We start from the raw sequence: 17,209 nt of genomic DNA on the forward strand, positions 1-17,209 counted from the left end.
ACTGTATTGATTCAGTTAGTAAATATTCACATTCTGCAACGGAAGTATCACAATTCAAATTCGGACCTACATCTAGCAAATTCCATACTTCTTTACAACATAGGAGTCCATTTCAGCCCATTGAGGCTGTGCTGATTCAGACAGCAACACTACTATTGATATTCTCTGCGACCTGTTCACTTTGCCTAGTCTACCACTCGGCTATACACATTCATAGTGTCCTATTAGCATACCAACCTCCCGACTGCAGACCTTGGGCTTGTAGGGGCAATTTGGAACTGCTGAACCAAACCTGGAGTGCTTTACTGGAGTAAGGCAGCATCTTTCATCAAGGACATCACCATCCAGGCCATGCTGTCTTCTGCTGCTGCCATCAGGGAAGAGGTACTGGAGGCTTAGGTCCCACACCACCGGGTTCATGAATAATTATTACACTTCAACTATCAGACTCCTGAACCAGGTGGATAACTTCACTCATATCTACATTGAACTGAATCCACAACCTATGGACTTTACAACTCAAGTTCTCATTATTACTTATTATTATTGTCTTTTTTTTGGAATTGCAGTTTTTCTGTTTTGCTCATTTGTTGCTTGTCAGACTTTGTGTGTAGCTTTTCATTGATTCTATTGCATTTCTTTTTTCTACTGTCACTGCATGCAAGAAAATAAATCTCAGGGTACTTCATGGTGACATATGCAGTACTGTGCAAAAGTCCTAGGCACACGTAAAAAATTCTGTAAAGCAAAGATGCTTTCAAAAACAATGAAATGAAAAGTTTATAAACACCAAAAAAATACTATAAAGATCAGTACACAGTAAAAAAAAAACTAAATCAAATCAATATTTAGTGTGACCACCTTTTGCCTTTAAAACAGAATCAATTCTCTTAGGTACAATGCCATGTAGTTTTGTAAGAAAATCGGCTGGTAGGTTGTTCCAAGCATCTTGGAGAATTTGCCACAATTCTGCAGATTTTGGCTGTCCTACTTGCTTCTGTCTTTACCGGTTGAGATCAGGGTCTTGGAGACCATATCATATAAAACCATATAAAAAAACACTACGGTGCCTAAGACTTTTGCACAAAACTGTGTGTGCTTTGATAATAAATTTACTTTGAATCATGAAATCCCAAGTGGTCGCAGGGAGAACGTGCAAACTCCCCAGAGACAGGCCTGATGATCAGTACTGAATGCAAGTTATTGGAGCTCAGATGATGCATTATTACAAGCTGGTTCACTCTATTTCCTAGCATCTTTTTAAGGTGAGTGCTGGAAAGTTTAGGGGAGATGTCAGAGTTTGCTTTTTTAATACAGAGTTTTAAAGAATGCGTTGCCAGAGGTGATGGTTAAGACAGATATATCAGGGTCATTTAAAATACTCTTAGATAAGCATGCAGATGAAAGAAGACTTCAGGGTTGTGGGCTGTGCGGGAGGGAAGGGTTAGGTTGATCACGGAGTAGGTTAAAAGTTTGGCACAACATTGTGGGCTGAAGGGCCCATTCTGTGCTGTACTGTTCTACGTTCTGTTAGCTAGGACAGGTTTTATGGAATAAATGCCTAGATCTGCTGAGATCAGAAGACATGCTCAGCGTAAACTCTAATCCACAAGACAGAAGAAGATAAATAATGTCAAACGGATTGCTTTTTAAACCTCCCATCTTACTCTCAGCAGATGCATTTAATGATTTGCTGATCGGAGATTGCCTGATTTCACGGTCCTTTCAAACTCATAATTAGCCACAGACATGCATGGAATTAACTATTGAACAGGGACTGCTTTGGATCTCCTTGTCAATCTGATAATGCATGATTACCATATAAGAGCACAGCATGCAGTTACATAGTAGTAGGAAGGTACAGCACAGAAACTTTTAGACAATTTAGACAATTAGACAATTAAGTAGACAATTAAGTCCAGACTGTTCATCAGACAGAAGTTTTTACACTAAAAGTACCTTAACCCATTTTATTCTCCTCACATTCCCATCAACTAACCCCAAATTCCTCCAGATATCTACATTTTAAAGACAAGTTGATCTTCAAACTTTCAGGAATTGAGTGCAATGTTAGCATTAGTTTCCAGAGGACTAGAATATAAAAGTAAGCCTTGATAAGACATTGGTCAGACCACAGTTGGAGTATTGTGAGCATGTTTGAGCCCCTTATCTAAAAAATAACATGCTGGCAATGGAGAGAGTCCACAGGAGGTTCATGAGCATGAGCCTGGGAATTAAAGGGTTAATGAATGAGGAGAATTTGGTGGCTTTGAGCCTGCATTCACTGGAGTTTAGGAGAATGAGGGGGTATCTCAATGAAACCTATCAAGTATTGAAAAGCCTAGATAGAGTGGATAGAAACATAGAAACATAGAAAATAGGTGCAGGAGTAGGCCATTCGGCCCTTCGAGCCTGCACCGCCATTTATTATGATCATGGCTGATCATCCAACTCAGAACCCAGCCTTCCCTCCATACCCCCTGACCCCTGTAGCCACAAGGGCCATATCTAACTTCCTTTTAAACATAGCTAATGAACTGGCCTCAACAGTTTGCTGTGGCAGAGAATTCCACAGATTCACCACTCTCTGTGTGAAGAAGTTTTTCCTAACCTCGGTCCTAAAAGGCTTCCCCTCTATCCTCAAACTGTGACCCCTCGTTCTAGACCTCCCCAACATCGGGAACAATCTTCCTGCATCTAGCCTGTCCAATCCCTTTAGGATCTTATACGTTTCAATCAGATCCCCCCTCAATCTTCTAAATTCCAACGAGTACAAGCCCAGTTCATCCAGTCTTTCTTCATATGAAAGACCTGCCATCCCAGGAATCAATCTGGTGAACCTTCTTTGTACTCCCTCTATGGCAAAGATGTCTTTCCTCAGATTAGGGGACCAAAACTGCACACAATACTCCAGGTGTGGTCTCACCAAGGCCTTGTACAACTGCAGTAGTACCTCCCTGCTCCTGTACTCGAATCCTCTCGCTATAAATGCCAGCATACCGTTCGCCTTTTTCACCGCCTGCTGTACCTGCATGCCCACTTTCAATGACTGGTGTATAATGACACCCAGGTCTCGTTGCACCTCCCCTTTTCCTAATCGGCCACCATTCAGATAATAATCTGTTTTCCTATTTTTGCCACCAAAGTGGATAACTTCACATTTATCCACATTAAATTGCATCTGCCATGAGTTTGCCCACTCACCCAACCTATCCAAGTCACCCTGCATCCTCTTAGCATCCTCCTCACTGCTAACACTGCCACCCAGCTTCGTGTCATCCGCAAACTTGGAGATGCTGCATTTAATTCCCTCATCCAAGTCATTAATATATATTGTAAACAACTGGGGTCCCAGCACTGAGCCTTGCGGTACCCCACTAGTCACCGCCTGCCATTCTGAAAAGGTCCCGTTTATTCCCACTCTTTGCTTCCTGTCTGCTAACCAATTCTCCACCCACACCAATACCTTACCCCCAATACCGTGTGCTTTAAGTTTGCACACTAATCTCCTATGTGGGACCTTGTCAAAAGCCTTTTGAAAATCCAAATATACCACATCCACTGGTTCTCCCCTATCCACTCTACTAGTTACATCCTCAAAAAATTCTATGAGATTCGTCAGACATGATTTTCCTTTCACAAATCCATGCTGACTTTGTCCGATCATTTCACCGCTTTCCAAATGTGCTGTTATCACATCCTTGATAACTGACTCCAGCAGTTTCCCCACCACCGACGTTAGGCTAACCGGCCTATAATTCCCCGGTTTCTCTCTCCCTCCTTTTTTAAAAAGTGGGGTTACATTAGCCACCCTCCAATCCTCAGGAACTAGTCCAGAATCTAACGAGTTTTGAAAAATTATCACTAATGCATCCACTATTTCTTGGGCCACTTCCTTAAGCACTCTGGGATGCAGACCATCTGGCCCTGGGGATTTATCTGCCTTCAATCCCTTCAATTTACCTAACACCACTTCCCTACTAACATGTATTTCGCTCAGTTCCTCCATCTCACTGGACCCTCTGTCCCTTACTATTTCTGGAAGATTATTTATGTCCTCCTTAGTGAAGACAGAACCAAAGTAATTATTCAATTGGTCTGCCATGTCCTTGCTCCCCATAATCAATTCACCTGTTTCTGTTTGCAGGGGACCTACATTTGTCTTTATCAGTCTTTTCCTTTTTACATATCTATAAAAGCTTTTACAGTCCGTTTTTATGTTCTCTGCCAGTTTTCTCTCATAATCTTTTTTCCCCTTCCTAATTAAGCCCTTTGTCCTCCTCTGCTGAACTCTGAATTTCTCCCAGCCCTCAGGTGAGCCACTTTCTCTGGCTAATTTGTATGCTACTTCTTTGGAATTGATGCTATCCCTAATTTCTCTTGTCAGCCACGGGTGCACTACCTTCCTTGATTTATTCTTTTGCCAAACTGGGATGAACAATTGTTGTAGTTCATCCATGCAACCTTTAAATGCCTGCCATTGCATATCCACCGTCAATCCTTGAAGTGTCATTTGCCAGTCTATCTTAGCTAATTCATGTCTCATACCTTCAAAGTTACCCCTCTTTAAGTTCAGAACCTTTGTTTCTGAATTAACTACGTCACTCTCCATGTTAATGAAGAATTCCACCATATTATGGTCACTCTTACCCAAGGGGCCTCTCACGACAAGATTGCTAATTAACCCTTCCTCATTGCTCAAAACCCAGTCCAGAATAGCCTGCTCTCTAGTCGGTTCCTCGACATGTTGGTTCAAAAAACCATCCCGCATACATTCCAAGAAATCCTCTTCCTCAGCACCTTTACCAATTTGGTTCACCCAGTCTACATGTAGATTGAAGTCACCCATTATAACTGCTGTTCCTTTATTGCACACATTTCTAATTTCCTGTTTAATACCATCTCCGACCTCACTACTACTGTTAGGTGGCCTGTACACAACTCCCACCAGCGTCTTCTGCCCCTTAGTGTTACGCAGCTCTACCCATATCGATTCCACATCTTCCCGGCTTATGTCCTTCCTTTCTATTGCGTTAATCTCTTTTTTAACCAGCAACGCCACCCCACCTCCCCTTCCTTCGTGTCTATCCCTCCTGAATATTGAATATCCCTGAACGTTGAGCTCCCATCCCTGGTCACCCTGGAGCCATGTCTCTGTGATCCCAACTATATCATAATCATTAATAACAATCTGCACTTTCAATTCATCCACCTTATTACGAATGCTCCTTGCATTGACACATAAAGCCTTCAGGCACTCTTTTACAACTCTCTTAGCCCTTTTTAATGCTTGCCCTGGATTTGTCGGCCTGCCACTTTTACTTTTCCCCTTTGTACTTTTTGCTTCTACGCTCACTTTACACCCCTCTGTCTCTCTGCACTGGTTCCCATCCCTCTGTTGTGAACTAACCTCCTCACACCTAGCCGCTTTAATTTGATTCCCACCCCCCAACCATTCTAGTTTAAAGTCACCTCAGTAGCCCCCGCTAATCTCCCTGCCAGGATATTGGTCCCCCGAGGATTTAAGTGTAACCGGATGTAGAGAGTCCTGTAGTGGGGGAGCCTAGGACCAGAAGGCACAACCTTATAATACAAGGAGGTCCCTTTAGAACAGAGATGATGAGGAATTTCTTAAACCAGAGGGTGGTGAATCTGTGGAATTCATTGCCAAGGATGGCTGTGAAGGCCAAGTCATTGGGTATATTTAAAACAGAGCCTGTTAGGTTTGTGATGAGTAAGGGCATAAAGACTATAGGGAGAAGGCTTGCGAATGAGATTCATAAGCATAATATATGATCCATGATTGAATGGTGGAGCAGACTTAATTGGCTGAATGGCCTTATTCTGCTCCTATGTCTTATTGTCTTATGGATGTAAACTGGAGAACTTCTGGTCTATATGGTACCGAGAAGCAGATGACATGGCACAGACAGTAACAGGTGTTTTTTTCAGCTCATAGGGATTGTTCTAGAGACAGCATAGGGAGTTGGTGTCGCTGGGGTTTAGGGACAAGAATAAGGAGGAATTAGTGGTCAAAGGCAGTCATTGAAGAGTCTGACCTGCTGAGTTCCTCCAGCATTTTCTGTGTAGTGACACCAGTGTGCCATTCAAACCTACAACCGCTACTGTCTGGGAAGACAAAAGCAGCTGATGCATGAAACAGCAACAGCTGGGGGCTGCCGTCTGAACTGGACTGACATGTCATTATGACCGGGATATCCTCTCCAATAGCCCCTCACAAATACAACCATGGCAGTTTGGTCTGGTTTGGTCTTTTGCTTTATTACTGTCGCATGCACTGAGATACAACAAAAAAACTTTGTTTTGCATTCCACCTGTTCCGATCATTTCACCAGGGAGTGGGAATAAAGGGATCCTCTTCTGGCTGGCTGCCGGTTACCAGTGGAGTTCCACAGGGATCAGTGTTGGGACCACTGCTTTTTACCATGTGTGTCAATGAATTGGACTATGGTATTAATGGATTTGTGGCTAAATTTGCTGATGATGCAAAGATAGGTGGAGGAGCAGGTAGTGCTGAGGAAACAGAGAGCCTGCAGAGAGACTTAGATAGTTTAGAGGAATGGGCAAAGAAGTGGCAAATGAAATACGAAGTTGGAAAGTGTATGGTCATGCACTTTAGTGGAAGAAATAAATGGGCAGACTATTATTTAGATGGGGAGAGAATTCAAAATACAGAGATGCAAATGGACTTTGGAGTCCTTGTGCAGGATACCCTAAAGGTTAACTTCCAGGTTGAGTCAGTGGTGAAGAAGGCAAATGAAATGTTGGCATTCATTCCTAGAGGTCTAGAATATAAGAGCAGGGGTGCAATGGTGAGGCTCTATAAGGCACTCATGAGATCACACAGACTATTGTGTGCAGTTTTGGGATCCTTATTTTAGAAAAGGTATACTAACATTTATTACAAAATATAACAAGAAATAAGAGATAAGAGAAATTGGCGGAATAATTTCAGATATGCAGATGACACTCTGTTAATTGCAAGTACAGAGGAAGAACTACAAAACTTAATTGATATAATTGTTGAAGAAACTGCAAAAATGGGTCTATCTATCAATTGCAAAAAGACAGAATGTATGGTGATATCCCAAAAGAAGGAGAATCCTATCTGCAGGCTGAGAATAAACGGGGAAGACATAAAACAAGTACAGAACTTTTGCTACTTAGGAAGCTGGGTGACATCAGATGGCAGGTGCGACTTGGACATCAAAAGAAGAATAGGGATGGCAAAAGACACCTTTACGAGAATGAAGAGTATACTGACCAATACTAAACTAGGCATGACAACCCGCCTCAGAGTACTGACATGTTATGTTTATCCAGTTATGTTATATGGCTCAGAATGTTGGACAATATCTAGTAACATGAGGAAATGAATTGTAGCAGCAGAGATGTGGTTTTTGAGGAGGATGCAAAGAATATCATGGATGAAACGAATATCTAGCGAGGATGTCATGAACAGAGCAAACACAAAAATAGAAATAATGTATGAGATCATGAAAAGGCAATGTAACTTCATTGGACATGTGATTAGGAAAGAGGAGTTAGAATGCACGGTAATTATGGGAAAGATTGAAGGGAAGAAAGCAAGAGGAAGACAAAGACAAATGATGATGGAGACAGCAGCCAGAGAACTGGAAATGAATACCAATGAATTGATCCATTTGACCCGAAACAGGAGTGTGTGGGCCATGGCAGTCAAAGCTCAAACTGGGCACGGCACCTGATGATAATGATGATGATGATACTGAAATTGGAGCGAGTTCAGAGAAGATTCACGAGAATGTTTCCAGGAATGAAAGGTTTACCATATGAGGAATGTCTGGCAGTATTTCCTGGAGTTCAGGAGAATGAGGGGGATCTCAGAGAAACATTTTGAATGTTAAAAGGCCTGAACAGATTAGGTATGGCAAAGTTAATTTCACATGGTAGGGGATTCCAGAACAAGTGGGCATGACTTCAGAATTGAAGGACGTCCATTTAGAACAGAGATAGGGAGAAATTACTTTAGTCAGTGGGTAGTAAATCTGTGGAACTTGTTGCCATGAGTGGCTGTGGAGGCCAAGTCACTGGGTGTATCTAAGGCAGAGATAGATAAGTTCTTGATTAGCCAGTGCATCAAAGGGAATGGGGTGAAGGCAGAGGAGTGGGGATGACTGGATGAATTGGATCAGCCCATGATTGAATTCCAGAGCAGACTTGATGGGCTGAATGGCTTACTTCTGCTCCAATATTTTATGGTCCTATGGTCATATCAACACATCAAGGTAGTAGAGGGGAAAAGCAATAGAATACAGACTATACTGTTACAGTTACCGAGAAAGTACAGAGCAGGCAACCAGTAAGGTGCAAGGCCATGGCAAGTTAGATTGTGACATCAAGATTCCATCTCAGAACACGGAACAGAATGGACCTTTAGCCCAGAATGCTGTGCAGACCATTTAACCTATCCATGATCCATCTATCCCTTTCCCCCTACACAGCACAGCACATAACTCACCATTTTTCTGTCATCCTTGTGCCTATTTAAGAGTCTCTTAAATGCTCCAAGTGCATCAGCCTCTATCACCATCCCAGACGTACATTCTGGGCTCTTACACCTTGCTGTATTGAAAAATAACTACCTCTGACATCTCCTTTATACTTTCCTCCATTCCCCCCAAATCCCATTTAAAACTCTTTTCCTCACTTTAAGCCTATGCCTTCTTGTTTTTGATACAGAATTGAGGTTTTGGTCAAATCAGCCATTTTGAATGGCAGAGCAGGATTCGAGATGTTAAGAGGCCTTCTCCGTTTCCTACTTCATGTATTTTGTTCATTACTAAAGCCAGTGCATCTCCTGGTGCTGATAAACCAAGCAAAGAGCATGGGAGGGAGCTATCCTAGTTTACATGAAGCAGTGCTGGCCATCTATTACCGTGGATCTCTCTATACTGAGAGTGAATTGCTCAAGGCACTTGGGAGACAGTTGTTCATGAATAATGAGACTATCCTAGCCAATGAAAGCAATGGGGATTTTGTATTCTCTCATTCCATAAACACAGTCATTTTGCAGCATATAAATAGGATGCATAATTTGAATATAGACGTTAATCATAGTAGGAAGATAGGGCAAGAGGCATGACTGGACACGATAAACACCCGAAGAAGTGTTCACAGAAACCAGCAAAGCAAAAGGTGGATGATCAGATGGTCACACACAAAATGCTGGAGGAACTCAACGAGTCAGGTAGAATCTATGGAAGTAAATAGATGGTCGATGTTTTGGACCGAGAGAAGAAGGGTCTTGACCCGAAACATCGACTACCTATGATTTCCATAGATGCTGCCTGACCTGCTGCATTCCACCAGCATTTTGTGTGTGTTATTTTGGATTTCCAGCAGCTGCAGACTTTTGTGTGTGTTATGATCAGAGGGGAACAGCTAACAGCAGGGTGAAAGAGGTTATTGGTCGGTCCACCTACATCCAGGGCCGAGGCTGACACTCCTTCTGCGTACTACCTACAGGATGACTGTAGCGGGGAAGAGAAGCAGCTCACCTCTTTGCGGATTGTGGGTTTACTAAGAGGATGTAGAGAAAGATGCAAGGGCCTGTGTTGTAGTTCATCCTGAGTGACAGATGGTTTCTGATCTACAGGCTGTTTCCAGAGACACACGTGGCGACAAACATCAAGTGCTGCTGGAAGAACTTCAGCTCAATGAAAGACACCCTATGGTTTGCCCTGAAGTTGTTGGTCTGCCAGCACATTGAAATGTCCACAGAGGAATGGTGCTGACTGGCACATTCCAGAATGCACAAGGCTGCAGATGCTGGAAATCTAGATACATACAACATACTGGAGGAGCTCAGCAGGTCAGACAGAATCTATGGATGGGAATGAACAGTCAACGTTTTGGGTAGAGACGTCAGCGAATTAGACCTGTGGAAGAATTTACAAAGACAGCTTTATAGAACCATCACAGGAGTAGAGGGAGTCAGCGTAAGAGGGCTTTGGCTCAACGGGGCTTCAGCGATAACACAACAAAGCGAGGTAAGTTAGTTGGGAGGAATAGAAATAGGAAGTATGTCTGTGAGGCAGGTGTTTTGTACTGGGTGTCGGATGTGGGACGTCCGGGAGACTCCCAGCCTCCCGGACGGCCATATCTGCACCAGGTGCGTTGAGCTGCAACTCCTTAGGAACCAGGTTAGGGAACTGGAGTTGCAGCTTGATGACCTTCGTCTGGTCAGGGAAAGTGAGGAGGTGATAGATAGGAACTACAGGCAGGTAGTCACATCAGGGCCTGGGGAGACAAATAAGTGGGTAACAGTCAGGAGAGGGAAGGTCAAGAGTCAGATACTAGAGAGTACCCCTGTGGCTGTCTCCCTTAACAATAAATATTCCTGTTTGAGTACTGTTGAGGGTGGGGGGGAGACAACCTACCTGGGATGTACCCCAGACCATTGTGGGAGGCAAGGGAGGAGATTGCTGAGCCTTTGACAATAGTCTTTGCATCATCAATGGGGATGGGAGAGGTTCTGGAGATTGGAGGTTTGCAGATGTTGTTCCCTTATTCGAGAAAGTGAGTAGAGATAGCCCAGGAAATTATAGATCAGTGAGTCTTACTTCAGTGGTTGGTAAGTTGATGGAGAAGGTCCTGAGAGGCAGGATTTATGAACATTTGGAGAGGCATAATATGATTAGGAATAGTCAGCATGGCTTTGTTGAAGGCAGGTCGTGCCTTATGAGCTTGATTGAATTTTTTGAAAATGTGACTAAAGACATTCATGAAGGTAGAGCCGTAGATGTAATGTATATGGATTTCAGCAAGGCATTTGATAAGGTACCCCATGCCAGGCATGGGATCCAAGGGGACCTTGCTTTGTGGATCCAGAATTGGCTTGCCCACAGAAGGCAAAGAGTGGTTGCAGACAGGTCATATTCTGCATGGAGGTCAGTGACCAGTGGTGTGCCTCAGGGATCTCTTTTGGAACCTCTTCTCTTTATGATGTTTATAAATGATGTGGAGGGATGGGTTAGTAAATTTGCTGATAACACAAAGCTTGAAGATGTTGTGGATAGTGTGGAGGGCTGTCAGAGGTTACAGCAGGTCATCGATAGGATGCAAAACTGGGCTGAGAAGTGGCAGATGGAGTTCAACACAGATAAGTATGAGGTGGTTCATTTTGGTAGGTCAAATATGATGGCAGAATATAGTATTAATAGTAAGACTTTTGGCAGTGTGGAGCATCAGAGGGATTTTGGGGTCTGAGTCCATAGGGCACTCAAAGCTGCTGCGCAGGTTGACTCTGTGGTTAAGAAAGCATACGGTGCATTGGCCTTCATCAACTGTGGGATTGAGTTCAACAGCTGCAAGGTAATGTTACATCTATATAGGAACCTGGTCACACCCCATTTAGAGTACTGTGCTCAGTTCTAGTCACCTCACTACAGGAAGGACATGAAAACCATAGAAAAGGTGCAGATGAGATCTACAAGGATCTGGATTGGGGAGCATGCCTTATGAGAATAGGTTGAGTGAACTTGGCCTTTTCTCCTTGGAGCGGCAGAGGATGAGACATGACCTAATAGAGGTATATAAGATGATGACAGGCATTGATAATGTGGATAGTCAGAGGCTTCTTGTTGTTCGTCCATCGTTGACGTTGATGAGGACCTCGATACCATCATTATGGTGTCGAGACTAGCGCGTGATTTGGATTTAAGTGAGGGAGAGTTGCGCAGCGTCAGCCTCACTCTCTCTTCCCAATTCCCATCTGGGTCCAGTGGCAAGACAGAGTCTAGACGGCTGGAGATGGGACTAGGAGCAGTGGATGACCAGGACACCTTCTGTGTCTTGTCCTGCTCTACACGTTCCACAACACTTGCAGAGACCGCCTTCTTGACCGTTGGACCTTCCATTGGTCTCGTAAGCTCAATCCGCCGGAGTCTGTCTTCACATGCTGGGATAGACAACTCCCTATCTAACCGGGGGTTTGAGACCCGTCGGCTACCCTCACCTGGTTTAGCCGGCTTGTCGAAGCTGTTGCCCAGGGTGTGGCCACTGTCGCATGCAAACAGCTACGGGAGCCACAGGTGAGAGCTGAGTGCCAGGTGGGGACCAAAGGTGGACTAACCGCCCTGAAAAGGACGCGACATGTTCCCCCACCAGAGGTGCTACCCCTCCCTGACACCCCATATAGGTTGGTACAGAGGAGATGTCAGGAGTAAGTTTTTTATGCAGAGAATGGTGAGTGTGTGGAATGGGCTGCCGGTGATGGTGGTGGAGGCGGATAAAATAGGATCTTTTAAAAGACTCTTGGATCGGTACCTGGAGGGCTATGGGTAACCCTAGGTAATTTCTAATGTAAGAACATATTCGGCACAGCTTTGTGGGCTGAGGAGACTGTGCTGTAGGTTTTCTATGTTTCTATGTTTCTAGACCCTTTGCTCATACTGATGAAGAGTCTTGGCCCAAAATGTTGACTGCTTAATCCCATCCACAGATGCTGCCTGACCTCCTGAGCTCCTCTAATACATTTTGTGTATTGCAGGGGTATGTGCTCTTGGATGCTACTGAAGCTTGCTACAGGCGTCACAGGCGTTTGCTGGGGAAAGATGTCAGTGTAGGGTTCTTCCACTAGTGGTCAGGGAGGAGCTGGTTTGGGTGAGGGAGACACACATTTATTGTAGTACTACCACCCGGGGAAAGATAGTAGGGAAGAAAGCAAAAAGCAGGCAAAGACAAATGATGATGGAGACAGCAGCCAGAGAACTGGAAATGAATACCAATGAATTGATCCACTTGACCCAAAACAGGTGTGGGCCATGGGAGTCAAAGCTCAAACTGGGCATGGCACCTGGTGATGATGATGATGATGACCACCCAGAAGGTCACACAAGCAGCAGCAGTGTTATTGATGTGTAGGAATACAATGGACCAGAATGGAAAGCATGGGCTATGAATGTAAAGAAGGAAAGGGCATGGCACAGTTTATTTTTCTTGTAAATATTTTTATTATGAATAAAGTTCATCTTGACTTTAAAAAGGAGGCTTTGCATATCTCACCTGTCATGTGTTGATTTGGAGGCAAGCGTGCAAGCAAAAGGAACCACGGGAAACAGCCGTGGAAAAGAAAAGATTCCTGCTGTGGTTCATGGTTGATATAAGCATTCTAGTCAATCCACAAGATATTAGAAACTGTGAGAGAATTGCTGGACTGGCTGCTGATCACCAGAAATACTCAACAGAGACTCCATCAATGGTTTGGTAACCCTGATCTGAAGTGGGCACAGGAGGAGGCCATTGAGACTCTCAATCCTAGGTACCAATCAGATAGATCACGTGGAAACTGTACCTCACATACATTTACAGCCCTTCCCTTCATATTGTTACCTATCTTCGATCTATTGATCGCATTGCTCGAAGCTATGATTTTCCCATCAACATACCCCTTTGGATGACAGTTTAATAGCCTTTAATATTTTTTAGGAATATAGGATGATTTTGAATTTATTAACATTCAGGAAGATTTAAAGCTCTTGACAGATTTGACAGCTTGCTAAACGGGGAGTACTGCTTAGCTGAAAAGCAGCGAAAATGACTAACTACTGAAAAGTGGAAACAAAACAGAAAATTTATGGGAATAATAGGTAGATCAGATAGCATCTGCCTGAACTGAAGAGTAATTTCGGCATTTTAATGCTTTGCTGAAATATTGGAGGCTACATGATCCTTTACGGTGGAGTCAGCTTGGGTTTTACCTGGCAGGATTAGATCCTGTCTACTTAGTCATTCTGAGCAATGACTTCACGAAGTTTGATCGACATTCAGCATAAAGGTGTAGCATTTAGCACAGCTACTTCACTGCTCTAGTGAACCAGGTTTGATCCAGACTTTGGGTTCTGTCCCTATGGAGCTTGCACATTCTCTTAGGGACTATCCAGGAATCCTTGGAGTGGGCAGTCTCGGGATTCCACCCTCTTCTCAAAGATGTGCTGCTTGGGAGAATAAATGGCTATTGTAAGTTGTCCCTGCTGTCGGTGGTTGGTCGGAAAAATAATTGCAGTGGTGATGAGTGCATGAGAGAGAAGGGATTACTGGGAAATCCGTGTGGGAATGAGATAAGTGGGATTACTTGGTGAGTCAGCATAGTCTCAATGAAACAAATGGCCTCCAATCTCAGAGGGAAATACAACAATCTAAAATAAAAATATGGAAATCAGAGGAATGTGGATGGCTCTTGCTCTTTAATGTTGAAAGGCATGGACAGAGTGGATGTGGCAAAGTTGTTTCCCATGATGGGGGAGTCTGGTACGGGAGGGCATGACTTAAGGATTGAAGGGCGCCCATTCGGAACAGAAATACGAAGAAATTTTTTTAGTCAGAGGGTGGTAAATCTATGGAATTTGTTGCCACGGGCAGCAGTGGAGGCCAAGTCATTGGGTGTATTTAAGGCAGAGATTGATAGGTATCTGAGTAGCCAGGGCATCAAAGGTTATAGTGAGAAGGCGGGGGAGTGGGACTAAATGGGAGAATGGATCAGCTCATGATAAAATGGCGGAGCAGACTCAATGGGCCGAATGGCCGACTTCTGCTCCTTTGTCTTATGGTCTTATGGTCTTTACTCCCTGGTCAGAAGAAATATTCTCTCTCTACCCTTTTAACATTTTAAACACCTTGATCAAAACCAGAATCAGGTTGAATATCACCGGCATGTGTCATGAAGTTTGTTGTTACGTGGCAGCAGTACACCGTAATGCATAATAAAAACTGTAAATCACAGTACGTAATATATATATTTAAAATAAGTGGTACAAAAAGTGTTGAGGTAACGGTTATGGGTTCAATGTCTATTCAGAAATCCAATGGCAGAGGGGAAGAAGCTGTTCCTGAATCACTGAATGTGTGCCTTCTGACTCCTGTAGATCCTCCCTGATGGTACTAATGAGTTAAGGGCATGTTCTGGGTGATGGTGGGGGGGGGGGGGGCGGGATCCTTAATGATAGATGTAGCCTTTCTGAGGTCTTGAGGAAATCCAGGATGCTGAGGAGGTTAGTCCAGGATCTGACTGAGTTTACAACTTATTTCGATCCTGTGCAGTGCCTCCTCACCCCAAACTAGACCGTGATGCAGCCAGTTAGAATGCTGTCCATGGTACATCTGTAGAAATCTGCAAGCAGTTTTGGTGACGTACTAAAACTCCTAATGAAATATTAGCCACTGTCATGCCTTCTTTGCAACTGCATTGATATGTTGGGCCCAGGATAGATCCTCAGAGAGTTCACGCTCAGGAACTTGAAATTGCACACTTTTCCCACTTCTAGACCCTCATCTTACCCTTTCTGAAATCCAGAATCAGTGCTTTGGTCTTACTGACGTTGACTGTAAGGTTTTTGGCTGCAACACTACTCAGCTAGTTGATATATCTCATTCCTGTACGCCTTCTCATCGCCATCAGTTTTGTCAACAACAGTTGTGTCATCAGCAAACATACAGCAACCATTTGAGCTGTGCCTAGCCACAGTCATGGGTGTGTAGAGAGTAGAGCAGTGATGGACTAAGCTGAGTGGAGATGTTATCACCAATCAGCACACAGTGCGGTCTTTCGGTGAGGAAGCCGGGGCTCCAGTTGTGGATGGAGGTATAGAGGTCCAGTTTTGGAGCTTTTTGATCAGCCCTGTAGTCCTTTTTGATCATATTAAAGGCTGAGCTGTAGTCGATAAGCAGCAGGTAGACATAGGTATTAGAATTATAAGTTTTGTCAAATCATGCTTCAAGTCTTCTATACTTAGGAACCCTTCCAGAGTTGTGGCCTAAGAATGTAGAACTTTTCTGGCTTCTGGAGGTACAGTTCATTTTGTATGAACATCACTTCCTGTATGTAAAATATTTTAGTATCATTTTTTGCACAAGTTAGTTTTGTTCTGATTTAAATGTAGCCCTCTGGTAAGCCTCAGGCTCGCTCAGCTCGCTGTCGTCTAGGGGGAGCAGCCTTCGGCCCCGCCAGACTGGGTAATCAAGTTTGTGTGGGTGCCATGTGATGTACCCCACACCGCCAAATAACAGACAGCACACAATGTACCATTTACAGATTACATTTTATAGATCTTACCGGAACTATGTAATTAATAGAGATACAATATAAAAGGAAAGTAAAAGGCGCCAAACTTATCAAAGTTCAACCACTTCGTGCACAACCGTTGGAGCTCAATTAATGGAGTCTTCTTTCTACCATTTTTCTTTGGTTCTCCTCCTGAAAAGCCCTGGGCCTCGGATTCCCTTTTGGGTCCGATCCTTGCCCATCTTATGTCTTTCTCATCACATCTCCTCTCTCCGTCCCCATTGCGCCTTCTGCCCAAAGCCCACGAAAACAATAGCTTACAGACACACAAGAAAGAATATCATCTATCCTAATTAGTTAGCAAATGAATACAATTCCTGTTATCAGTAATTATAACCCAAACAAGCTGCTACCGTTAACTCAGCAGTTAATATTACAGAGAAGCCATTTTATTATAACATAACAAAGAAGCCATTTTATTCGCCTTAGCAGTAACATAAAAGAAGAAATCCTTACATAAAGTACAGCATGAAGACATTCATCTCTTTCCTCTCTTTATTTGCCATTGAAACAGCAATATCTTTTTACAAGTTCTTACTTGATCTCTTTACTCTTACTGACTTTACTCTTACTGAAGAAAGCTTCCATCTCGGGCGATTTTTGAGAAGGTGTTTGACTTGTTGCATAATTGTTTACATACACACAGGGTAGTAATAGAACATAGAACAGCACAGCATAGGAAAAGACCCTTCAGCTCACAGTATCTGTGCTGAACATTATATCAGTTTCAAATTTCTTTTCTGCAACATACACAGAATGCTGGAGGAACTCAACAACTCAGGGAGAGTTTGTCCATCAATGCCTGACTTGCTGAGCTCCTCCAGCATTTTGGATGCTTTGCTCAAGATTTCCAGCATCTGCAGAATTCTTTACTGCCTGTATATAAACCATATCCTCACATTTCAAGTATATTCATGTGTCTACTTAACAGCCTCTTAGCAACCACCATTGTATCTGCTTTTACCACTACATTGCAGGCACCTATCACCTGATATTAAGGGAGAGGAGGTGTTGGAGTTGTTAAAATACATTAGGACAGATAAGTCCCCGGGGCCTGACGGAATATTCCCCAGGCTGCTCCACGAG

At 43.5% G+C, this 17,209-nt stretch overlaps 1 protein-coding gene across 1 annotated transcript in view; it reads right to left on the minus strand.

The window, feature by feature from the left end:
* The window catches only part of LOC134358777 (VPS10 domain-containing receptor SorCS1-like), a 1,326,002-nt gene that overhangs the window by 414,706 nt on the left and 894,087 nt on the right, over positions 1–17,209 (minus strand). The window lies entirely within an intron of this gene.

This window comes from Mobula hypostoma, chromosome 19, assembly GCF_963921235.1.
Source record: "Mobula hypostoma chromosome 19, sMobHyp1.1, whole genome shotgun sequence".
Classification (NCBI taxonomy): domain Eukaryota; kingdom Metazoa; phylum Chordata; class Chondrichthyes; order Myliobatiformes; family Myliobatidae; genus Mobula; species Mobula hypostoma.